We start from the raw sequence: 25,761 nt of genomic DNA, 5'->3' as shown, positions 1-25,761 counted from the left end.
AAATGATAATTGTAATTATTAATTGATATGTAATTGTTATGAGATAATTTATGTAAATGTAAATATATGCATTCTTCTTGTCTGACCGCTGGGTTGGGGGGGGGTAGGGGGGGGCGGGCGTTAGGGCGAAAAATCATTGTTAAAAAATCTGAATAAAGATATTTTAAAAAAAAATAATTATCCTGACTTATATGTAACTTGTTAGCGTCTAAATCTCCTTATGTAACTTACTTGGTTTTATTGTAAAGCGCTCTGACACCTTTGGGTAAAGTTAGCGCTATATAAAACTGCAATAAATAAATAAAGTTATGGGATACAAGTAATACCCCTGCAGTTGGCAGCAGTATCCTGGCTACAGACCGGTGCTTCTACTGGTATTTTTCCTTTCCATACGCCAGATGTACAATTTCGTCGTAATTTGGTTTTCTCAAAGAAGGGCGGTTCTACAATTTACGGAAATAGTTCAGGACATTGTGGAGCGTTTACTTCCGGGGGAATAGGGCGGTGCGTTTCAATAATATTGCGACCCACCATTTCCGGGGAGTTGCCCTTTCTTTCAGTAACCAATTGTAGGCTTTATGCTGAGAATGAGCCACGGCTGGATGCTCCCTTCGGTTGCCGCCATGCACTCCGTCACACACAGAGTTTCCGATTGGCTTACAATGTTTTCAGTTCTAGAAGTGAAGTAGAGTCGCTAGCAAAATCTGAGTGACAGGATTTTTAAGATCCTCCGTCTGGAGGTAAGTTCTTGAGATGGCTGAGTCGAGCACATTTATTATGTGGCACGCTGCACTATGTTGTTAATTAACATGCTATAATGGGGTAAGATTTGTGTATTGTGGGAGTGCATTGGATTGAGAGAAGGCTGTAGGAGCGCAAAAGGGAATATAACCAACACCAATCGTTGTATTTTTTTTAATAGTAAAACATGTGACATTTCTATGGTTTCTGTCTAGTTAAAGTGCCTTTCTACTGTCAAGTGTATACCACTTTATCGCATATAAATCTAAGCACTGATCGGTTTCTGAGTGCTCCTCTGTGAATTTTCTGTTACCAGAGCTGTGGAAAGGATAGTGTCCTTTGTAGTGTCTTAAGTCACTCCTGTTCGCCCTGCCACACCACTTCAGTTTCTCGCAGTTAGCCACTTGCGCCATTTTCTTTAAAAATCTTCCCAAATCCTCTCATTGTCTTTTCATTCTTTTTGCATATACTTGTATCGTCCCTTCGCCATGATTGCTCTCTCACACATCCACTTTCCTCCCCTGCAAATGCTGAATTTTTTTTTCTTTAATTTGGTGCTGTCAGTATTTCGACAGTTGTGTACCTCCTTCACATTCTTTCACCAAAAATGGTCTTTGCAATTAGGCTTTAGCATAAGTGTCACAATTGCTGTGTGCTCCTCAATGAGGCTACGGATTGGATGATCATGTAGTCGAAACAATTTAGTGACCCACCGGCAGGCACAATCAAAAACTCTCACTGACTTAAGACTCTACTCCAGAGCTTTCATTCGTTTCCCAACATGAAAACCCACCACAACCTGAAATCACCAAGCCTCCTAGAGGTGATTTTGTAAGTAGTATGCGCAGTATAGCAATCACATGGGGAAAAGTATATGGTATTAGGGAAGGTTATATTAAGTAAAACATGTAAAGAGGGACTGCATTACTTACATAAGATTACCTTAAGGGAAGTATATACCACTGTTTTGTGTGAATTATGATCATCAGTAATAGAGGGCAATATACAGTGTGAATGAAAACAGACATTTGGAGAGTGAATAATGAGAGAAGAGGAAAGCAAGCTAGGGTCAGCCAGATGAGAGGACCACAAAAACAAATTGACTAAGAAAGAAAAGAGGATCACAGGATGATAAGCCAGAGAAAGAAGTATAAAAGAAATACAGAAATATGCTGAGGGTGGCAGAGAGAAGGAAGAAAATAGAAACAAGCATTTACAATGCAACGGTTTCGTCTTTGGAGAAGTTAGAGCTATTGGCATTGTAAATGACAAAATTTGTATTTATGTGTTGGTTTTGAAAACAGATAAATAAATGGCATTGTCATTTACATTGCCAATAGCTTAATATCTCGCAAATGTGAGAACTATTGTACCCTACGGACGAGCTCAGCAGACAGCAATTACTACCACACACACACCCAGACCCACACACCCAGAGCCAGCCACACCCAGAGCCCCCCCCCCCCACACACACACACACTGGAGCAGTCACACACACACACACACACTGGAGCAGTCACACACACACTGGAGCAGTCACACACACACGCACACACACACACTGGAGCAGTCACACACACACACTGGAGCAGTCGCACACACACACACACACTGGAGCAGTCGCACACACACACACACACACTGGAGCAGTCACACACACACACACACACACATACTGGAGCAGTCACACACACACACTGGAGAAGTCACACACACACACTGGAGCAGTCACATATACACACACACACACACACACACACTCTGGAGCAGTCACATACACACCCACACACACTCTGGAGCAGTCACATACACACACACACCCAGGAGCAGTCACACACACACACACACCCAGGAGCAGTCACACACACACACACACCCAGGAGCAGTCACACACACACACACCCTGGAGCAGTCACACACACACCCAGGAGCAGTCACACACACACACACCCAAGAGCAGTCACACACACACACACACACACACAGGCGAAACTTAAAAACCTCCCGCCCATGCTCATTACTTGATAAACAGTATCCTCAACTCAACCATACCCGACACCGGTGACCAAATGAATTGTAGGTGTGAAAATTGTCCTGCCTGTCGCACGCAGGGAAAACAGTATTAATCTACTCTTCTTTGACATGACTAAAAACGTGCCACTGTGCAAACTAAAATTTGTAAGTGTCGGATTTTTTTCTACTTCAAAACAGAAGTGTTTGAATAAATAATGCCGAAAGTTAAGTTAAATAATAAAAATGCTTAACATAATAAACTAAAAATCAGGGACTAAACCGAAAGACAGTGAGGCGAAAGTTATCCGGCGTGTTCTCACTTTTATAATTGTTCACTTCCTGGAACAGTTACGAAACCAGGAAAGCCACTTCTAGGAGAGTAATATAGAAGGGACCCAGGCTCACCGCTCTCGAGGGGGTGCGTGCAGCGGCAAGCCGTAGGAGACGATCCTGGTGGCACTGCCCCTCCCCCCTCAAGCACTGCCTGCCTCCTGTACCTCCAACATGGCAGAGGCCGCGCACCCTGCACGGCCACAATCCCCGCAGTACTAGAGATACCCGGAGCAGCGCGGCTTGCGTCCCAAACAAGGGAAGCGGGGACAGGACGGGCGCCCGCCCGCGTGGAGCGCACCGCGGCAACCCCGCCACACAAAGCCCCCTCACCCTCATGGCCGCCGCTTGCGAGCAGCAACACTGCGCAGCGCCTATTTACATGTCCCTCACTGACACCCACAGCAGTAGTGAGGAGGATGCGCCATGCGCGACAACACGCACCGCGCCTCCACCACCATCAACCGCGCTCGCACCACCTGCACCAGGGCTCCCCATCCATCCACTCGCCGGCAGCAAACGCCACAATCTCGCACCGCAAGCAACAAAAAAGCTCCTGTGATAGACACGTGCGCCACAGCGAAGCACACTACAGTGTAAACACACCCTGCGACCTCGCCAAACCAACACGTCGCCTGCGCCAAAAGACCTAGGAGAGCGACCAGCACGAACAAACGCCTGAAAGAAGCATTAACAAAACATACACACTTTTCCAACCAACACCAGCCCCCGCCCCGCGAGAAAGCCCGGGGAGGGAGCGGCGCCCAGTCCGCCGGGGGATGAGGCCCCAACAGGTCTCATGTCAACAACATGCGCCGCGCAGACACTCACCACTCAGCAGCCTCCATCTTCTTCCCGCCCGCGCCCCCTCCCCTTTACTATCAGCGGCCGAGTGCGGAATCCCAATGAGTGACATGTGATGTGCCTGCCTCACTCCAAGGTACCCTAATAACTTCCCCGTAACCCGGGCGCCGCCGGTTCTGACCTGTCTTCGCGCTTGCTGCAGCCCGTGCAGCCGCTGCTGCAGCTCCCGTCCGTAGTTCTGTGCAGCCTCGATGCTCTCCTGGGCTTCCTGCAGGAGGGCTTCCGCCTCTATGTCCATGCCTCTCATGGGTACGGCGAGGCCAGTTACAGCCCCCGCTCAGCACGCTCTGTCGCCGGCTGCAGCCGCCCCTCTCCCCGGGCGGATACGGAAGCCTCTACCCGCAGAATGCCGAGGCGGCGCCGCTGCTGTCAGCCCAGCCCGGGGCTGCAGAAACTTTCAGCTTTACTTTTGAGCGGGAAGCGGAACTCTCCGGCATGCGGCGTGCCTGGAGCGGCATGACGGAAGCTTGTGACGGCATGTCGTACGCGTAGGGTCTCAGATACAGACAGGGAATTTTTATTTTATTTATTATATTTAATGCGATTTTATATAGCGCGAACTTTACCCAAAGGTGTCAGCGCGTTTTACGACCAGTTACATTACATAAGGACTTCGGAGTCCATGAGTTACATAACAGACACAAACAGAACAAGGTCAATTTGAGATTCGGGGCGTGTTTTTCGCCCTCTCCCCTTCCCATTGGCTGGAAGGTAAAATTCCAGCCAATGGGAAGAGGAGAGGGCGGGACTTAAAAAAAGACCCAGAAACGCCCCCGAATCGCGTCAAGGCGGGCCCTGAACTGAGTGACGCTCCTCTCCTCCAATGGCTGACCAGCATTTACGAGGCCAGCCAATGGAGAAGAGGGGCGTGTTCAGGCCCCCATACTACACACATAAGATTTCGGCTCCGCCCACTGCTTACGCAGTGCGACGGTAGCCGAAACCTAAAAAGGTAGAGGGAACAGAATGAGAGAGGCAGAGATGATCGGCAGAGGTAGGAGAAAGGAGGGAACAGATAGAGAAAAGGTGAGCTGAGAGAGGAGTTTAAAAATGGATTGAACAGAGCGATAATGTTCAGGTCAGTTTGTAACTTGCATTTCAGAGCGTTCAGTTCCTCCTATACAGGCCTCAAAAAATTTATTCGCCCGCATGCATTGGCGTGCCAGATTTTATTGCGGTAAGCTATTTTAGGGCCCACTGGCCCGTTCTGGAGAGAGAGCTGGAGCTGACAAAGAACAGGTCTTCTGTTAATTCAGAAAGTGAATGAGCAATAAAGATGCCTTTATGTCTAGTTTTTACTGTATCATGTTTGCTGTGCATTCAGACAGAGGTCAAATGTCAGTTTAGGTCTTCTTACAAACGGCTGCTTATTTTATTCTGGAGAGATTGGTGTTTTCTTTCGCTGACTGTAAAGTTAGATCATTTTGTAAAGTGAACTGTGGCAGTCCTGCTGGAGTACAGTAAGTATGAAATGAAAGGTTGTTGGATGTCAGTTGTTAGTGTGTGTGTTTTTTTTTTTTTGCAGTTTAACAAGCATATTTGGTTTGTACCACCGATCAAACATTACATTGCATACTGGCTGGTTACATAGGCATTACTATACGTCTTATCAAAAATAGTATCTCTTGTACTGTGATTCATTTTGCGTCTATGTTAACAGCTTTATGGGTCATCGACGCGCTTCGTCCATTATTTTTTATTTCACAGTAGGTTGCGAGCGTGTGTCATGATGCCAGCCGTCCGCTGTCGATGGGGCTTGCCGTGCATGTCTATTTTACTACTTATGTCTGAACTAGTGTGCTGTTGAACTGTGGAAGCGGGCTGCAACTGAACAGGGACAAAAAAGACATAATAGGGAATAGGTATGAAATATGATGCTGGGTCCTGTGCACCACGGACCTCCCTTCCCCAGTTTTGGTGTTCGTGGTTTTCGCTCTAGTGGTGATGGCTAATGGGAGGGTGCGGATAGTGCATTGTGTCAGTGTGTCTGCCACCGCTGACCAATATCCAGCAAGGATGGGGCATCCCCATACCATGTGAAGTAGGTGTGCATTTTCATGTGCACATCTGGGGCATGTTGAGACCTCGCGTTTAAATTATTGATTACTTTTTGTGGGCGTGAGATGCTCTGTGTGTAATCTAAAATTAGATTAGGGGCAGGCTTGCCCCTAATCTAATTTTCTAGGGACTTGTGTCGGACTCGCCAGTACTGAGGTACACTCCGGGTCTGTGAGCTGACGGCCCATATCTATTTCCCAGTGCTAGAGAAGGGGCGATAAGTTGGCTGCTGTATGGTGTCTGAGTGATGCAGCAAACCATTTAGTGAGGTGTCCCCACTATCCCATTAGGTGTAAATATTGTATTGTGTGGCGTGTCGTTGGCTTGGTTGTTAAGTCTCCCCATTTAGCGGTGAGTGCCGCCATCAGGGAGCGATGGAGTAAGGCGATGGAGTAAGAACCGGCCGGGGGGCAAGTCACCACCAGTGTTGTGTATGGAATTAATGCTTCTTCGCAGAATAGGTCTCCTATGTCTTGCACCCCAGCCTCATGCCAGTCTTTTAGCTCTGTTGCCATGGTGATTTTAGTGCCTTCGGGCGTGCCCTCCAGTGGGAAGGCTGGTGCTTATGGAGTTAATTTACAGGTGAAGTAGAGTGCTATCCGGTAGCATCTGTGTGCTACTGTCAGTAGCGGTGAGTGGCGGCTTGGTTTTTGAGCAGGGGTGGAATAGTGCTGTTAGTTCTGTGGTAGGTAGGGGCAGCTGCATTGTTGCTGTGTCTCCGTTGTGGTGTTCCGCCAGCCACCTGGATATCCATTGTAGCTGAGCCGCTAGATAGGACAGCTCTAAGTGTGGGACTGCTAAGCCTCCCTGATCTACAGGCAAATAAAGTTTATGGATTGCCCCCCGGTGCCTGGAGTTACTCCATATGAAATCTTTCATTAGCTTTTCCAGGGGGCGGAAAAAAGATGGTGGGATGTAGTGCGGGAGATTAGTGAAATAATATAATAGTCAGGGCAGTATCACCATCTTTGGTAAAGCTACTTTCCCTGTCACTGACAGTGGGAAGGTTTTTCCAGAATGCCGGATGTGATTGGATTGCAGTCAGGACCCTGCCTAGGTTACATCCTGTAAGTTCGCTGGGTTCCAATATATACGGAGTGTGAGGTATCGGAATGTGTCAGCGCACCATTAGACTCTCGTCCCGTTGAGAACGTAGCTGGGGTCCTCACATTGTCCGCTGAAGGGATATAGGCTGGATTTAGAGGCGTTGACTCGCAACCCTGATATAGAAGCAGAGTTGTCTAAAATCAACGCCAGGTTTTGCGAATGTGATGTATGTCTCTTATGTATACCAAGAGGTCATCAGTGTACATCCCAGTAGGATGCTGTTGTTTACCCCGGAGCATATTGCCTCCGCTAGTGGCTCAATCGCCAGCGAGAAGAGTAGTGGGGAAAGGGAACACCTGTCTCGTCCCTCTCCTGATGTTCAGCGGGTTTGATATGTAGGGGTCTGTTTTGACTCTCACAGTGGAAGCGCTGTATAGTAGCTTAACCATACCTAGGAGAGAGTCTCCTAGTTTGTATTTGTCCAACGCAGCAAATAGGAACCCCCACTGTTAGGCGTCAAATGCTTTTTCGTGGTCCAATACGAGGTAGCCCGCTCTTGGCCATTGGGTGGTTGAATAGGTGGCGATCCTGATGAATCGCCTGAGATTTAGAGATGTGCTTTTTGAGGGTACAAACCCGTTCTGGTCTGGGTGAACCAGAGTTGGGGCCGCTTGTGTAAGCCGGTCCACCAGTAGTTTTGGTAGCACTTTGTAATCAACATTGAGAAGTGCCAGTGGCCTATACGAGCCTAGATCAGTGGGGTCATTATCAGGTGTGGGTAAAGATACCAAATTGGCTTCATTCATTGAAGGAGGGAGACGATGTTCACGGGTGGCCGTCTTCTATAACTCATGAGGATAAGGAGTAATTGCAGTTTTATAGGCCTTGTAGAATTCCGCAAGGAATCCATCTGGGCCCGGGGTTTTGCCGCTTCCCAGTGCCATTATTGTGCTGCGGATTTCCTCAGCCGTGATAGGCTCATTCACGTGTTCCCTCTGTTCTGATGTGGCCTCTGGTAGGTGTCACGATGCTAAGGACAGGGCTGTCAGAGCCCCACAAGTCTTACCTCTGCTTGTGAAGCGATTCCGCAGAGACGACAGGAGCTACCGCCCCTGTACCCACCTGACCCGCACAGAACGTAATACACGGTAACGATGAGATGGGAACAGGGAAGGAAGCCAGAAAGGAAACAAAAGGCCTGGCCTGTGTGGAGCTCGGGTAGGGTCTTGGCACCAACTGGAAGACAAAGAAGACTAAATTAGGGAATGACCTCACTTCCCCCCCTTCCATTGCAGACATCTAAGCACATACAGAAAGCCTGTTCACTCACGGACTCACCAGCGTAGCGCAGTCTGCCGTACCTAGATGTGGATTGATACTCCAAAGTCAGGTAAACCAAAGAATAGCGCTCCTGCACATAATGTACCAACCCAAAGAATAGAGCTCCTGCGCGTAAGACAAACACAAGGTACTGCGTTCCTGCGCATGAAATAAACCCAAAGCAATGTGCTCCTGCGCGTGTGAAACACCCAAAGTATAGCGCTCCTGCGCGTTAGTGCAATACTGTTGAAAAGCACTCAAAATGTGGCATTCCCTCTGAGCAAGGCAAAATCATCAATAGCGCTCCTGCGCTGTGACAGGGTTGAGGATAACAAAGATAAGGAAAAGCAACAGCGCTTCAGCGCGGAAAACCATAAGGAAACCTCTCCCTCAGTGCGGCACTCGAGGATGGAACCAACAGTGTCCCAGTGTTCCAGCGCGGCGTTTGAGTTAGAAGCAAACCACGCTCCCAGCTTGGAAAACGTGGAGAGAATCAGCAGTGCTCTGCGCGGCTGCAAAGCGGGAAATAACACGAAACCAAGTCTTAGCGTTCCTGCGCTTTGATGCTGCGACGGCACTGCAGGCGGGTTCTGGCGTTCGGGGATTCTACTCGAATCCAAAGTGCAGACCCGGCGGGGAAACGCGGTGTTATGCGTTTTCCCCCGGAAGTTCTTGCCTGGTGGGTACAGGAAAGACTGGACCGGGACTCTACTTCCGCCGGAAGTGAGTATCCCGGTCTCCCGTATGTGCCTAGTAGCCCCCAAGGAAACGGCAAGCGCCGCAACACGACAGGGCGATGCGGTGAACTTTCTGCGGTCTCATGGAGTGGTGTAGTGATTCATCAGTGCCTCATGAATCTCGTGTTGTGTGTGTACAGTCAGCCCGCGTCCGTTCTCAAGGCAGCTATCAGATGGCGTGCCTGCTCCTGACGTATTAGCTATGCTAGCATTTTGCTGACGCGATCTGCCGTAGCGTGTGTGCGCGCTGAGTGACCTGCATAGTTGTGGCATCGGAGCTGCTCTAATAGGTCAGCATGTTCTGCCCTTAGTTTAACTAGTTTCCTTCCACTCCCTTCTGCCTGCTTAGTCTCTAGGTGCAATAGCTGCCTTTCAACACTGCTGAGTGCTGTGTTTAGTTGTTTGCTTATACTTCGGGTAGCCCCTAGGCAATGCCCTTTCAGGGTTACTTTGAAGGCTTCACATTCAAGGAAATGGTCATTAGTGTAATGGTCATTAATCTTGAAGTGCTCGAGTATTGCTGTTCCTGGCGAGGCGCGGAATACTGGATCTTATAGCGCTGTTGGCTGCAGGCTCCATCTAGGGATCGGGGGGTGTCTTGTATCATATGTGAGCTGTAATAGTTGGGGGTTGTGGTTTGAGTGTGCGTGACCTAAGTATTCTTTTTGTTTGATGAGTGGGATAAGAGCGGCTGACCCTACGAAGCAATCCAACCTAACATGCAGGTAGTGTACAGGAGAGTGAAATGAGTAGACTCGTAGTGCGGGGTTAAGGGTGTGCCAGATGTCTCTCGGTGCCCAATTCGCAAGCCATTCCCAAAGGGCCTGCGCGTTTGGAGGTTGCTGTTGTGCGCGTTAGGGGCGGATACGATCTGTCTAGTTCTATGTTTAGTACAGCATTGAAGTCTCCTCCCAACAACCAGGGAAGTCCACTCCATTTGGCAAGTACCCCCGTGAGTTTTCTAGGAAATGCGGCTAGGTCCACATTTGGTGCATATATGGTGCCCATTCGCATCTCCTGTCCGTTTAGTTTGCCTCTCACAAAGAATCTCCCTTCAGGGTCTGTGACCACTTCTTCTGCTGTGTTTTGGACACCTGCCTTAATCCATATCATCGCCCGTCCATGCCTGGGATGAGTAATTTGTACTATATACTTGCCATTGCCTGCAAAGGTGGTCTGCTTCAATCTGGGTTAGATGGGTTTCTTGCAAGAAACCAATGTGTGCACGTCTGAGTTGCAGGTATGCCTATACCAAGTACCTGCTCGCAGGTGTGTTTGGCAGTGAGTTGTTTTATAACTCAACATTTAAATAGCTTGTGTTAAAAAAAATCTTATTAATTTTTTATGTTTCAAAAAGAAACAAAATACATACACAACAAAATATCCATTTCACACATCGTCACTATGCGAAAATGATAATAAACTAAATCCTTCTCGCAAACACAACAAAAATACATAAACAACAAATTATAATAACGACAAAATAAAAAACGTGCCTGAGCGATAAAACAGTCATGCTGGAATACTAGAGTATCCTCCTACCATTGCACTCCGATTGCGCCCTCGAGCCGCCCGCCGCCCTACCCAGTACCAACTAGCTCAGGTCACCCTGCTCTGCCTCAGCTGCCCTCTTCTGGAGGAATTGTCTCAGGGGCTCCCAGATATCCTTTGGCCTGGAGACCGTTGGCAACTCCTCTGCGTAGGTCTCCATATTTCTTTTGAAGTATACAAGATCCTTGATCCAGTGATCTACTTTCGGTGCGCCCTTCCCGCCCCAAGTGATAGCCACTCTGCGTTTAGCCATGAGCAGCGCCAGACATACAAATCTACCGCCCGCTCCTCTTGCATGCGGTACACAACACAGTAAACAGACAAGTGGGGTACACTGCATCTCCAGTCCCGACATTTCCCCGATTTCCTTCACCACAAGTGTCCAATACTCGGCCACCTTCCGACATCCCCAAGCAAGATGCAAAAAGTGAGCATCACACTGACCACAACGTACAGAGCAGCTAGATTCTCGCAGCCCATAACGGTGTAACCGCGCCGGTGTATAATACACCTGGTGTATATATAAAAAATGTATTATAAGTAAGTTTCCATTCATGACAACTGCACCTGTCAACCCGCATATAAATTTCCAATCTTTCTCCAATATCGGGGAAGGCAGACATGCATTCCATCTCTCCCAGCTTCTGTCTGGCTGACTTATACATTATTCCTTTATTAATCTATATAGCCTGGAGACTAGTTTCTTATTAGTGGGAGCAGTGAGTACTAACTTTAAGGAAAGTAGCGTAGGAGGCTCAAGAGGGTAGGTGTCATAGTGCGCTCTAACCACATGTCTGAGTGTATGCAGCGCGAACCTAAACATCAGCGTAGGATTACTTATGTATTGCAAAGTGTCAGGTGTGTTGAACGACCCTTCAGGGTATAGATCTTGCATCAGCTGAAGACCCGCCTCTTTAAGAAGCCGCATCGAAGGCGCCTCGTGGGTCACTGACAGTGCAGCGTGGTGTTCTGTGCGCATAGCTGGTTCGTATATGGACAGCTTATGCTCCAATCTCCTGCCAGGCAGCAATCGGTGTGTCTACCGCATTGATTTCCGTTTTCGGGATTCCACGTGTTTTGTGTGTGATCATGCTGTGCAACGGAACTGGGCAGGCGTCCCTTTCCTCCACCGCGACATGCGTAGTAAAAGCGCGCTGTCTGGTCCAATAATACACACACTGGGCCTGCGCACTGAGATAAGAGACATAAAAGTCCGGAGCCCCGAACCCCCCTTTATCATAATCGCTAGTGAAAACCGACCAATTCACTCGGGCATGTTTGCCTCCCCAAACCAATCGGAGCAGGGTCCAGTGGAGGGTGTTAAAAAACCCTTTTGATAACACAATCGGGATGTTCGTAAATAAATACAAAAACCTCGGTAAGACCACCATCTTTATTAGGGCAATACGGTCCGCCAAGGAGAGCAGCAAAGTTACCCTTAGATCCACCTGTTGATCCAACTTGGTGTAGGCCCAACCATAATTTTCGTGTATAACTACATCCGGGTCTCGATGGATCCAGATTGCAAGGGATTTAACTGGGTCTGCAGACCATACCAGCGGGAAGTACACATCAGGTTGAGTCGTGGAATCCGTTAGAGAGATGACAATAGATTTTTCCCAATTTACAACCAGTCCCGACAAGCGGCCGAATCCGACATATTCCCGTAACAGCTGTGCCAGATAGCGCGAGGGCTCACGGACAAAGAGCACCATGTCGTCCGCATAGAGCAAGATGGCAGCTGGGCGATAGTTACATTTTAGAGCCGTTTCTCTATGCCTCTGTCTGATAACGCACACCAGCGGCTCCAAAGCAAGCGCAAAAAGCAGCGGAGACAGGGGGCAGCCCTGTCGAGTGCCCCACTTAATTTTGAATGGGTCTGACGATAGACCACCGACCCGCACCCAAGCCGATGGCTGCACATATAATAACATGACCCATTGTATAAATATCAACGGGAATCCCATACACTAGAAGATAAAAAAACATATATTTCCACTCGACGAGTCAAAAGCCTTAGCCGCGTCCAGCATGACTGCCGCAGTAGACATGCTCGGCTCTAATCTATGAAGCATTGAAAATATGGTCCGCAAATTGTGCAATGTAGATCGGTCAGGTATAAAACCTGACTGGTCCAGCAATACCAGGCATTAGAGGTTGTAATTTAATGGCTAGAATTTTGGCAAGTATCTTGGCATGTATATTGATCAACGATAGGGGTCTATAGGAGTCGCACCCATCAGGGGGTTTGTCTTTTTTGAGCAGTGTTTTAATCAGTGCTTGTCGAAGCGATGGCGGTAGTACCCCCCAGTCGTGTGCCTCTGCGTACACCTCCAGCAGGTAAGGACTAATCAGGTCTGCGTATGTTTTATAAAATTCGACCGTGAGGCCCTCTGGCCCTGGCGCCTCCCCATTGGGTAAAGCCAGATTTGCGGATTTCGAGCAGTAAGCGACAACCCCCCCCTTCAGCGCCTTGAGACCATCACGGGTGTGTAGCGCGCTCTATAAATGGATTGATTGATTGATTGATTTAATATCCTCCATCAATCGGCAAGCTTAAATATTCCCTGTGGATATCCGACATCCAGACGCACGCCACATCCTCCAATTAGCTCTCCATCTCAGCCGTTGCTGCCTCTTCCCTAGATGTATAGAGATCCGCGTACAAATCGCAAAATTGTTCGGTGATAGCGAGGGGATATTAATTCTCTATCCCTTACGAATCTGTGATCTTGGTGATATGAGGTTGTTCCATACGGTCCCTGATTTTGTTAGCTAAAGTACGACCTGGTCTCCCCCCTTCTCCATACCTACGTGCTGTATGCCTGCGCGAGATATACCGTATCTCAGACTCAGCCAGGGTGTCATATTCTAATACGAGCTCATGTATGCGGGCTAGGGTGTCTGTCGATGGGGAAGCTGTGTAGCTATGTTCTAGTTCCAGAAGCGTAGCCTCGACTTTAGCAAGCTGCGCCCTGAGATCCTTCAATATGCCCGCCGCGGTACCAATGCACACTCCCCGGATTGTCACTTTAAAGGTCTCCCATAAAGTGGAGGCGCTATCGAAGTATCCATTGTTGATTACAAAGTATTGCTCTATGGCATCTCGCACCGCAGCCTCGTATACTGGGTCGAGCAACGCCTCCGAACGCAGGCGCCACGTGAAAGGCTGATGTATGGCAGTTGGAATTTTGATATCTAATTGTTATGGATTGTGATAGGGTGCACGGCAAGTTAGTAACCTCCAATACCCATTCAATCGCATCACCACCTAGAAGCCAATAGTCCGATCGGGACCAGCTATGGTGTAGCGGTGTTGCATGTGTTCCCTCTTTCACCAAGGCATTGCGAACTCTCCATACGTCCATCAATCCAAATTCCAACTTAGCACTCCATTGTCACTGAGCCACTTTGGGAGTTCGATGCTATAATGGATTAGATTTATCTAGATCAGGGTTCAGATAGGTATTCAGATCACCTCCCCACATGTCTGCTTCCGGCCATTTCCTCAATTTGGCATACATTCGTAAAAAGCACTCCAGGTCATCTACAATTGGCCCGTATATACTGCCTAGTGACACCAGGGAGCCTCCCAATTTCCCCAGCACCATTGCACAGCGCCCCTCTCCAGCTACATGTGTCCGGATTGGTGCAAATGCAATGCCTCGTCGGATCAAAATCACCACATCCCTGGCATAAGATGAATAGGAGGAGGCGAGCCTATATCCTGCCCGCTTGCTAGCAATGCTGCGCTCCTAATGCCTAGTTAAATGCGTTTCCTGCAGCAGAGCTATATGTATATCATGGCGGGTCAAGTAAGCAAGCACCTGGCGAACTTTCTTTGGGGAATTTAGACCCCTCATATTCCAAGTTAACAATCTATATCGCTCACCCGTATAACATTACCGCAACCCATGACAACCCAGCAATCAAAACGGGTCAAAGCAGGAGGGCAGCACACTATATACACCAGCTCTGAATCCAGACGACAAAGTTACAATGAACAGAAAAATGTAAAACAACAAATTTCCCCATCGTCCCCCCCACCTCCCCCCACCCACTCCAACCTCTCAGTTAGGTCGAGTCCGTCTCCTTCCACCCTCCCGCCCATTTACCTAATCTTCCATACAACTGTCAAAAGGGGAACACCCGCTCAGGGGGAGGGAACGGCAGCGAACACTCACCATATCGTGAGGTTGCTAGGCTATAACTATGTGACACACCTGTGCGCCATCAACCATGAATGTGATCAGCATCCGGAATGCGTAACAAACAAAAAGCATAGAACAGCATGCAAAGGTATGACAGGAAAAGGAGAAACTTTCCTCCAGCCACAGCATTTAGAAAAAAAAAACAAGCTTCAACATACTGCTTCGTTATGAGTCCACCCAAGTCCACAAGATATAAAGAACCACTATTTCTAATCCGAGTCTTCAAGATTTGGTGGAGCTGACGGGCTCCCCAGCTCGCCCTTACGGTGTTTAGGTTTGCAGACCTATTTAGAGAATTTCAGGGCTGGCTTAGAGTCCGTGAAAATATGTGCTAGACCATCGTCAGATATTTTCAATTTAGCAGGGTACAACATAGCGTACGGGATAGAGGCAGACTGAAGAATCTTCTTTACCGGCACAAACTCCCTGCGCGCCGCCTGCACCGCAACGGTGTAGTCTGGGGAAAAAGGACAGGTTATCACTCTTATGATTTATGGGACTCTTAGCTCTGACCTCACGCAATATAGCATCTCTGTCAGCATAATTTAGCAGGCGTGCGTTTATCGGACGCCACGGTGTGCCCGGCTTAGGTCTAGGGCCCAGAGATCGATGCGCTCTCTCCACATTCATTACTGATGACAAAACAGAGCCAAAGAGTTCGCGCAGCAGACTGTCTATGAACGGCTCCATTTTTGAAATGGCAGTGGATTCCGGCAGGCCAATTATACGAAGGTTGTTGCTCCTGGATCGCGCTCCAAATCCTCGTTTTTTAGCTTGTATGAGCTACAAAATCTTTTCCAATTGAAGTATCTGAGTTCGGGATTCCGCTTGCGAATCCTGCATATCCGATAGTCTGTTCTCCAGGACATCAAGCCTATGTTCATGCTTATCCACCTTCTTTTTTACCACGTCGAGGCTGGACGTGAGCGCATCTATCTTACTGTCTATGGATTTCAACCCTGAGCGCAATTCAAGCAGGATTGTTCTGGTGTCATCCTCCTGGTTTTCCACAGAGTCCGACGCTCTCTGCGTCACAGGTTGGTCCCCAATGGCCTCGGATGCACGTGTGTTGCGCTTGCTTTCAAACTGGTGTTTCCGCTGTTTGGGGTCAGATTTGCCCATAGTGGAGGGGGTGTGTCAGCAATGTACAGGACTCCAGTCCCACCGTATCTCTCTGCACACTCAAACTGCAAATACTCCGTCCCCCAGCGTCAGCAAACTAGCAACCCAACAGTGCATTAACTGGCGCTTCACAGCAAGGCAGCAGTTATCTCCAACAATAGATGCAAGCACCCAAGTAGGCCGCAAAAGGCTGAGGTAGCAGCAAGAACCCCAATTGTCGCACACGCCGCAGTCACCAAGTCGGGAATCAGGCCGGTCTTATATCTCACCACCACTCAAAGTGTCTATATGTTGTGCACTGCTGGGCCCCATCTAGCCTCGGCCGAATCAGTCACAGCTCTCCCCCTCTGCCAGAGATGAACACCGCTGGAGTCTGCCTCTCGTTCTGACAGGGGTAATCCTCCGCCCAGTGATTTAGCCCGAGCCTCTCACTCAGCTCCCAGGGCGCACTGGCACCCCAACTCGCGCGCAGAGCTCAAGAGCGGCTTACACCCCTGGGCCAGAGGCACCACATAACCCTCGCCGCACCCAAACACCTAAGCAGGCCAAGCCGCACACCGGGGCAGTCAAACCAGTACCATCGCACCCCGGGGTGCTCAGCCGGGACAATCGCTCTGCAAGGCGAGACCCCCACACTACGCCCGGCCAGCCCGCCCCGGCTCGCCTGGACCCCGCACGTGCAGATACACAAGGGCGTCTGAGCTAAGCCATGCAACCCGGCCCGTGTCCAACACCGCAAGGGGCCCCTGCCCCACTCACCGCACTTTTGCTGGGCTCTCTGGTGCACTGGTCTCCGGCTCGTGTCGACTCTGCAGTCCGCTCACGTTGAGGCTCCTCCAGTGTCGCAGCTGCAGTGCCGGATCTCCAGATCACACCCCTCTGAGCCTCCCTCGCGGGTCCCGATTACCACTTTTCCGCCCCCGGGGCCCAACAAGGAAGACAGTCAGAAATCGGATGTAGTCCGCAGCGCAGGGAATCCAGGCCCCAGCACACCGGAGTTGCGTGTCACGTCCGCCCGCACATCAGCAGTCCTCTCTCTCTTCGCAGCTTGGCTTGTGTTAAAAATTGTGTCTCTAGTTGGCAGAGGTTTGCACCTTATCCAAGTAGGGACCACAATCCTAGTCGGCGTAAGCTAGATACACACTTTCAATTAACCTGTGCTCACCCTCTGGTAGCTTGGCAGGCTTAACTTAAGAGGCAATGCTTAAAGTACTTATACAACACACTCACAATAAGTAACACAATGAAAGCACCAGAAAGAGCTTGGCAGAGGTTTAGAAAAATAGACTATATTTATCGGAGTAAAACAAGACTAAAATTACAAAAACCTTATCAGTAGAAGTCGAGATATGAATTTTAAAGAATAAATGCAAAAACAGTGCTTTGAAGTCAATAGCGCTGAAAGGCTACTTGAGGTCACGATGGACCATGGCAAATTCAAAGTTCAGGTCGACCGTCATGGAGAGCAGGCCGGCTGCAGGACCCATGCAGTCAGCTGAAAATGTACCTTAGATGGAGCAATGCGTCATTGTTGAGAGTCTGATGCGTATGTTCCGATTCATGCAGTCAGGTGGATGCCGCGGGCACAGGGTTGTCTCCGATCGCACGGTGTAGAAGTGCACTGCGCAGGTTCCAATCAACGTGCATCGGTTTTGTAGAAAGTCAGCTGCAGAACCCACTTCTGAGGCCTAGGACTGGAGGGGGGCACGTAAAGCAAGGGTAGGACTCGCAGATGACAGAGTGTGCTCATTACCCAACAAAAGGTCCACAGGCATGGCAGGGATCACAGAAACTTACAGAAGACTGGTCCCCCCCCCCCCCCCCCTTTCTTCAAAGGAAACCAGGGCCACTGGATTGTGACCCCCTCTGTTGTCCATCACCACAACTTGGTGGAATGCACTAGGAATTACTTACTCTGGGGAGACCAGCTGACTCCGTATTATAGTCATACTGGCTCCTGTGTTCCTTAGAACCTATACACCTTGCCCATTGCTGGTGACCCATTGCCTATACTTTGTATTTTTTGAGGGCATATGGATCTTGGGAACCATATCACATCACCCAGGGACACTAGGGTAACACCTCTAAACTCTTACCCCACAACATTAACTGTGACAAACTCCTCCCCAGCACTACACTAGTACCCCTGGATTCTTTCCTACAGTGTGAGGTTGTGCCCTTTTTAGACACGTGGGATCCCTTTTGTAATGTCCATACTCAAAGTACTCAGAGCACTTGGGAGTTTTGAGCTGCTGACTTTTGACAAGGTAGCTTTTCTTCTGGTGGCCAGACTGGGAATGAGAGTCTGACCCTTTTCCCTGTGAGTTGTTAAGGGGGCCTTTAGAAAACTCTTTATCTCACCCCTCTTTCTGGTGGGGAACCCTGACAACCTATTTGGGAGCCCCCCCCCCCACGATGCCTTCTAGGACGCTATGATGCTGACCCAGGTATCTGCATCCTCAAACACTTTTCTGGGCTTTGCTAACTTGCTATCAACCAGGTGTTGGCACAGTTCTGAAAAACATATCAAGCAGGTGCTCCTCTAAAGTTCAACAGCCCTGAATAATCATTGACTTTGCTGCCTCTCACCCAACCCGTTAGTGCCATGTTGGCATAATCCAAGAAGTCTACCCATGTTTGTGATGAGATCTTGTGGCTGCTCCTGATTATGAGCCAATACCTCTCAGGGGTCAGTCCAAACTTGCTGAGTAGCACGCCCTTCATTACAGTGTATATACAAAAACAACAATATCCCAACTGCAAATGGGTAGAACTTTGGTCCAGATGGAATGAATACAGAGGAAATATATGTGAGCCTCCTCCAACCACGCAATCTAGCTCCTTGGACATGACATTGGCCATGGCTAACTGAGTCAAAGCTATTAAAGACATCTAGTCACTATGCGCACACCAGCACTGCCCAGAACCAAATAGTTCTGTAACCTGACGACCAAGTTACCGGGGGGTTTGTTTTTGTTAGTTCTTTTCTGTTAGTTCCTTTTTGGAAGCAGAAGTTATTACTATGGACCTTACTATGTGCATAATATTGTAAATTGTAAAATGTGACCTTCCTCATCCTTCACTAGGCTTCTTGATCTCGTATCCTTGAACACCGATACGCCGCCGTACCCCCGGGTTGACGGCATGGGGCTGTGTTATTGTACTGTTAACACTAAATGCTTGATTGCAAGCCGGCCCGATGGGTTGTAAGCGAGGAGTGTCAACTGTGATCTAAGCAATAAAGGTCTATAAAAAAACAATTAAAAAAACAATATCCCAACTGGTATTATTTGTAGACAATTAATTAGGATATCTATACAGTATTATCCAAAGGAAACAAGGAGACTCGATTCAGTATATCATATGGATTCAATACATCATTTATATCTGTTTATCAAAGGGTGGATAAAAGACAATGGCAATTACAGTTGAAGACAGCACTGCAATTATTCAATAACAATTAACAAATAACAGCCCAGGGTTGTACTAGGTGCACGAGTGCAAAGGTGAGTGGCACTACGGCGACGCAAGTGACAGTGAAAAAGCAGCGTGGACGGCGCAGGGTGAAATGTGAAGAATTATATACAGTGCATGAAAACAGTATAAAATTCAAACAATTCAATTTCACAATTTTTCTGTTTTCTGACAGCCACTGGATAGAGGGCGCCTAAATTATCGCTGAGAAGTCGACGGCGTTTCGATCCCTGGTAATTGGGATCATCATCAGGACTGTGGGGCTGAAAGCAGTGCGTCAGGTAGCTGGATTGTGCCCAAGTAATGGGAATCAATAGGGCAATCAGGTGTAGGTAGGTGATAAGTTACCAGGTAACATCCTGGAATCCCTTGATGTCGAGTCTGAAAATGCGGTGGTTTTTGGTCAGAGCGAATCTAGGCGTAACCACGGAGGCGGAGAATCAATCAAGCTGGAAAATGCGGTGGTTCTTGAAGTAATCGAAGCAATTCAAGGCGTAACCACAGAGGAAGCGGAGAATCAATCTTCCGCTGTGAATCCAAGTTGGCGATTGAAGCGCTGTCCTGGCGTTGCTACCATTACAGTGTAGCATGTCTGGCCCTTTACCTAGTGTATAAGAACTGTGGCCCTCCCCACCGTGGACATATACCTCCACAAATGTCCACCTTAGAACTCCTCTGGGTCCTTTTGCACTCTCAGAGCTACTTCACAGGCTTCAAATGAAATCCTAAACATTTATTGAGCGCACATATCACTCGAGAGTCTCATGGCGCTGGTGGATGTCTCTGAGAGGATAAGACTTCGATGCAGCTAGAGGTCAAACAACCATGTCTTTAGATTCCTACGAAAACAGTTGTGATCACTTATGGTGCATAGGTGTAAAGGTAATTTATTCCAGAAAGACGGAGCAAGGAAGGAGAAAGAATGCCCTCCACCAGTAGTAGTGCGTACTCAGGGAGACACAAGAAGCGATTGATTGCTGGATCTCAGAGTTCTGCCAGGTTGATACCAGGTTAGTTTTTTTAGCCCAGAAAGCTAGGCCTTTTATGTACATGTTCTTATGCGTCAAGGAAAGTACCTTAAAACGTATACGTTTTCGTACAGGCAACCAGTGCAGGAGTTTCAAACTGGCCTCAAATCATTTGTTTATGGCATCCACCATATAACTGGGCACCAAATCTTTTGGGATTCTGACTCCCAACTTACCAGTAGACACTACAGGTATCCTGCCACCGTTGCTGTTGCTGGACCCTTCTCTAAGGGCTTTTAAGTTCAACTCTCTCATGCTGGGCTCATGGGCCATTTTTCTGTCTTCCATGGCCAGCCTTTTCACCTCTAGAGCTTGCTCTTGCTCCATTTTTAGCAAAGTCTTGTACCTTCTGTAGTTTGGCAAGATCCTGCTCTTTCTCCAACTTCAAATGTGCAAGCTCTAGTTTCAACTTTCGCTCCTCCCTTCTGTTCTCCAGCTCCTCTGGGGACATGTTCCTTGACGACACACTGATGCCTGCTCTGCTGTTGACTTCCAGTCCTATTAAGGAGTTTACCCCCACTTAAGTAGGCTGCATGACAAGACCTCCATCTTGGTTGTGCTCTAATTCCTCTTCCGCAGAATCTGATCCCTCCACCTCAGCCGCTTCTCTTTCTGGATGGGCTCCTGCCCATGCTCTTTAGGCTTTCTGATGCTCTGCCTTTTTCACACTTCCCTTATGGCACACCCTTTTCTTTTGGCATAACCTTTTAAGCTAGACCTCCAGGTTGGCCAGCTCGTATTTTTGATATTGCCAGGTAGGACCACAGACATTGTAGAGAAAATGAGTATGGGGCAAAAGGACTTATGGAAAATTCAAATGTTTAAATCCAGGAGAATTGAATAAGCTTCATATTCGTCTTTGTCGAGTTGTAGTGAACACTGAATTACCCATATGGTATTGCACTAACACAAGTCCTATCCTCACAGCTGATCACCAATGTTAGAAATTGGGATTCTGGTTGGCAGAGGTTTGCACCCTGTCCAAGTAGGGACCACAGTCTTAATCGGGGTAAGCTTGAAACAGACTTAAAATTAACCTGTGCTCACCCCCCGGTAGCTTGGCGTAGAGCAGTTAGGCTTAAATTAAAAGGCAATGGGTAAAGTATTTGTGTAACACACACCAACAGTAACACAATCAGACACCACAAAAAGATTCCACACAGGTTTAGAGAAATAGAGGATATTTATCTGAGTAAAACAAGACTAAAATTTAAAAAATCTAATCAGTAGAGTAGAGAGAGTAATTTTTAAAGAATAAATGCAAAAACAGTGTCCTGAAATCAATATCATTAAAAGGCTACTTGAGGTCACGAGGGACCAGGGTAAATACAAAGTTTAGGCCTACTGCGACGGAGTGCAGGCCGGCTACAGGACCCACGCAGTGTCCGCTGTAAAAGTACCTTGAATGGATCAAAGCCTCGTCATCGAGAGTTCGATGCGTTGGTTGAAGTTCATGCAGTTGGGTCGATGCATTAATGTTGAGCCGCGCTCTGGGGGCCTCGGATCCGCGCTGTCTCTACATCATCGAGCCGCGCAGGGATGTCTTTGGATCGGCTTGGCGTCGAAGGGTACTGCATCGGTTCCAATTGGCGCAGTGATAACGATATATCGGTTTTGTAGAAAGTCCGCTGCAGAACCCACTTTTAAGGCCCAGGACTAAAGGATGCACCTCAAGCAAAGTAGACTCACTAATGGCATAGCACAGCAGAAGAATTGCTGGAAGTCTTTTGAGTCACTGAGGCTTCAGAAAACCGGAGGCAAGCCAGCAAGCACTTGGAGTCACGCTAGGTTTAAGTAAGATGGGTCCAGTCCATGTCCTCAGCAGTGCAGCTCAGCAAAGCAGAGAAGCAGTTCCTCAGAACAGTCAGTCAAGGGAAAGTGGCAATCCTACCAGCACAACAGTCTTTACATTTGCAGAGTTCTTCCCCGGTCCAGTACTGTAGTGATTTGGTAAGATCAGAACCTCAGTACTTGTATTCAAATGTGCCTTTGAATTGGGGGTGATTTCAAAGCAGCTCCTTGAAGTATACAGGTCCCCTTTCATCCCTGGCCAGGCTATCTGTGGAGGGGTAATCAGTCATTTGTGTGGGGACAGGTACAGCCTTTTCAGATGCAAGTGTGAGCTGCCCCCCCTTCCTGCCCAGGTAGGCTATCCATATGCAGATGAGTCCTCTGTCACACCCACTCGTCCTGTGTTTGCGGCTGTCTAGAGGAAATGCATAAAGTATAGCTGTCACACAGCCCAGACGTATATTGGAGACAGGCTGCATTCACACAGCGCAAAGTTAGGAGCAGAGAAATGTCCACTTCCTAAAAGTGGCATTTCTAAAATAGTAACTAAAGAGGATTTATCATTAACATTCAAAAGATAGGAAACCTTATTTAGCTACTCCTTTCTAATGAGGAATTACAGCTTTAAAGTGTTTTAAGGAATTCACAGCGCTAGCCTATGATAGGAGTAGGCCTCATAGTAGTGAAAAACGAATTTATCTGTCACTACCAGGAGATGTAAAAATTAAAAGCACATGTCTTACCTTTTTATTTACACAGCACCCTGCCCTACGGCTACATAGGACCTACCGTAGGGGTGCCGTATGTGTTATAAAAGAGGAGTTTAAAGCTTCGCAAGTGGTTTTAAATGGCAAGTCAAAGTGGTAGTAGACTGAAAACACATGCCCTGCAATGGCAGGCTTCAGACCAGTTTGAAAGGCTACTTTTGTGTGTGGCACAATCAGTGCTGCAGGCCCACTAGTAGCATTTAGATTACAGGCCCTGAGTATATGGTATACCACTTTCCAAAGTTCTTCCAGGTAAACGAAATATGCCCATCTGGTATTCATCAATATCACCATGTTTAGGGAAGACGCACATGCACTTTAGCACTGGTTAGCAGTGGTAAAGTGCTCAGAGTCCTATGGCCAGCAAAAATATACAGCAAAAAAAGTGGAGGTAAGCAGGCAAAAAGTTTGGGGAAAAGCACCCTAAGGATGACCGGTCTAACATATGTCCCTGTCCCTCCGCCTCTGCTGAAAATGGGGGGGGGGGGGGATCTACCCAACCTCTAGTGAGTTCCTCTCACTAAGGCGGAAAAACCTGGATAGACGGTCAGCATTGGTATGGGCTTCCCCTGGTCTGTGTTGAACCCTGGAGTGCACACTCCGTAGGGAAATGGACCACCTCAACAATTTGGGATTTTCACTCCTCATTTGCATGATCCATCGGAGGGGCCTGTAGTCGGTCTGAATCAGGAAGAAAGTACCAAACTGGTATGGCCTCAACGTCTACGGTGCCCAGACCATAGCAAACGCTTCTCTCTGTAGCACTCCACCTCTGTTCCCTGGGGAGCAACCACCTGGAGATGAAGGCTACAGGTTGGTCCAGGCCCTCTTCATTTAGCTGTAATAAGACTGCCCCTATGCCATGTTCTGAGGCATCTATTTGAACGATAAACTCCTCAGAGAAGTATCGAGCCCTGAGCACTGGGGCTGTGCACATGACATGCTTCGAGGGGTTGAATACAGTTTGGCAGGGAAACAACCTTTACAACGCAGTCATTACATCGCACTACATTTACAAAACAGTCATTACATCGCAATATCCTTTACATTGCATGCCATTACAGTGCAGCCATTACATCGCATGTCACTACAACGTAGGCATTACATCGCATGCAATTACAACGCATACCATTACAACGCATAGTACCCCTACACTATCCAACACTTATCCTACTGTTGCACTCACTGGAGTTAGAATAGTAATTTTTACCCTTACGCTATCCAACACTTACCCTACTGTTGCACCCACTGGAGTTAGAATAGTAATTTTTACTCCTACACTATCCAACATTTAACTTAAATGCAATGTAATGGTATGCGTTGTAATGTATAATGCGATGTAATGGAATGCTTTGTAAATGTCGTTTCTAAAAATGCGTTGTAATGGCATGCGATGGAAAATAATGCGTTGTAATGGATGTTGCGATGTAAAAACTGTGTTGTAAAAGCATGCCTTGTAAATGTATGTGTTGTAACGTCATACATTCAGTTTGCATGTCTCTGTCCAAATCACATTTCTTGGCTGCTTCTTAGAAATCCGCTCTGTCAAGGGGGCAACAGCGGTGCCATATCCCTTGACAAACCTTCTGTAGTACCCAGTGAGGCCCAAGAATGCTCTGACCTCAGTCTGGGTTTTGGGGGGCTCCCAGGCCATGATAGTCTATCTTGGCCTATAGGGGCTGCACCCTACCCCTGCCCACCAGGTGTCCCAAGTACCCTACAGACCGCTACCCTATCTGGCACTTACTGGCCTTGATAGTCAGGCCTGCCTTTTATAGAACTTGAAGAAATTCCTGGAGGTGAAAAAGGTTGTCCTTCCTGCTGCTACTAGAGACTGCTATGTCATCCAGATAGGCAGCTCAGAAGGCCTGCATACCAGCGAGTAGCTGGTTCAACAACCTCTGGAAGGTGGCAGGGGCATTCTTGACTCCAACTGGTATCACTCTAAACTGATAGTGGCCCTCTGGAGTGGAGAACGTGGACCTCTCCTTGGCACCTTCTGTTAGGGCAATCGGCCAGCACCGTGATGTAAGATCGGGGCAGCCTTTAACCTGTCAATCAGCTCATCTGCCCTGGGGATGGGATGAGCATCCGTCTTTGTTACAAAGTTTAGCCCTTTATAATCCACACAGAAGCTCAGTTCCGGTGTTGTACCTGCTGGGGCAGCTTTTGGTAAAAGAACCACAGGACTGGACCAGGGCTACTAAAGGGTTCTAGCACCCCTAATTCAAACGTCTTCTAAACTTCAAAAACTTCACTCTTGATCCTGGCCCTCACCTTTTCCGACAACCTACAAGACTTATTCTTAACATGTAGATTATCCCTGGTGTCCACAACATGGGTACACAGGTGGGTAAATAAAAAATTATAGCAAATAGCGCCCATAGTATTCCAATGCGCGCGTATTCATTCTGATGCATGCATGTGCATACATCACCATGAATGTATTTGCCAGTGAGATGATGCGACTGCCAGCAATGGTAGTCCTCATACAATTTTTTATCATTTATTTTGAAAGTGCTGCACAGTGTTAGGAAAAAAGCTCACTACGATAGAGTATTGCCAATGTGCTTTGGCAATGCCAGTAGGACCTCGAGGCGCATTCTCTTACTGTGGGTGATTCCATTAAAAAATATATATAAATAATCAACATATATTCATACTGCTTTCTATCACAGGCTGTGACTTTGCAACACAATATTAAGTT

At 48.0% G+C, this 25,761-nt stretch overlaps 1 protein-coding gene across 2 annotated transcripts in view; it reads left to right on the top strand.

The window, feature by feature from the left end:
- The first annotated feature begins 546 nt into the window (after window positions 1-546).
- Window positions 547-25,761, top strand: part of ATRIP (ATR interacting protein) — a 289,338-nt gene continuing 264,123 nt past the window's right edge. The window contains exon 1 of one of the 2 annotated variants that reach the window (XM_078661380.1): window positions 547-740. The gene's annotated coding sequence lies outside the window, so the exon portion shown is untranslated. The remainder of the gene's footprint in view (window positions 741-25,761) is intronic. The other variant, XM_078661379.1, reaches the window with a different exon arrangement.

Source organism: Lissotriton helveticus, chromosome 9 (genome assembly GCF_964261635.1).
Source record: "Lissotriton helveticus chromosome 9, aLisHel1.1, whole genome shotgun sequence".
NCBI lineage: Eukaryota > Metazoa > Chordata > Amphibia > Caudata > Salamandridae > Lissotriton > Lissotriton helveticus.
This window is presented reverse-complemented; position numbering and strand designations above follow the sequence as displayed.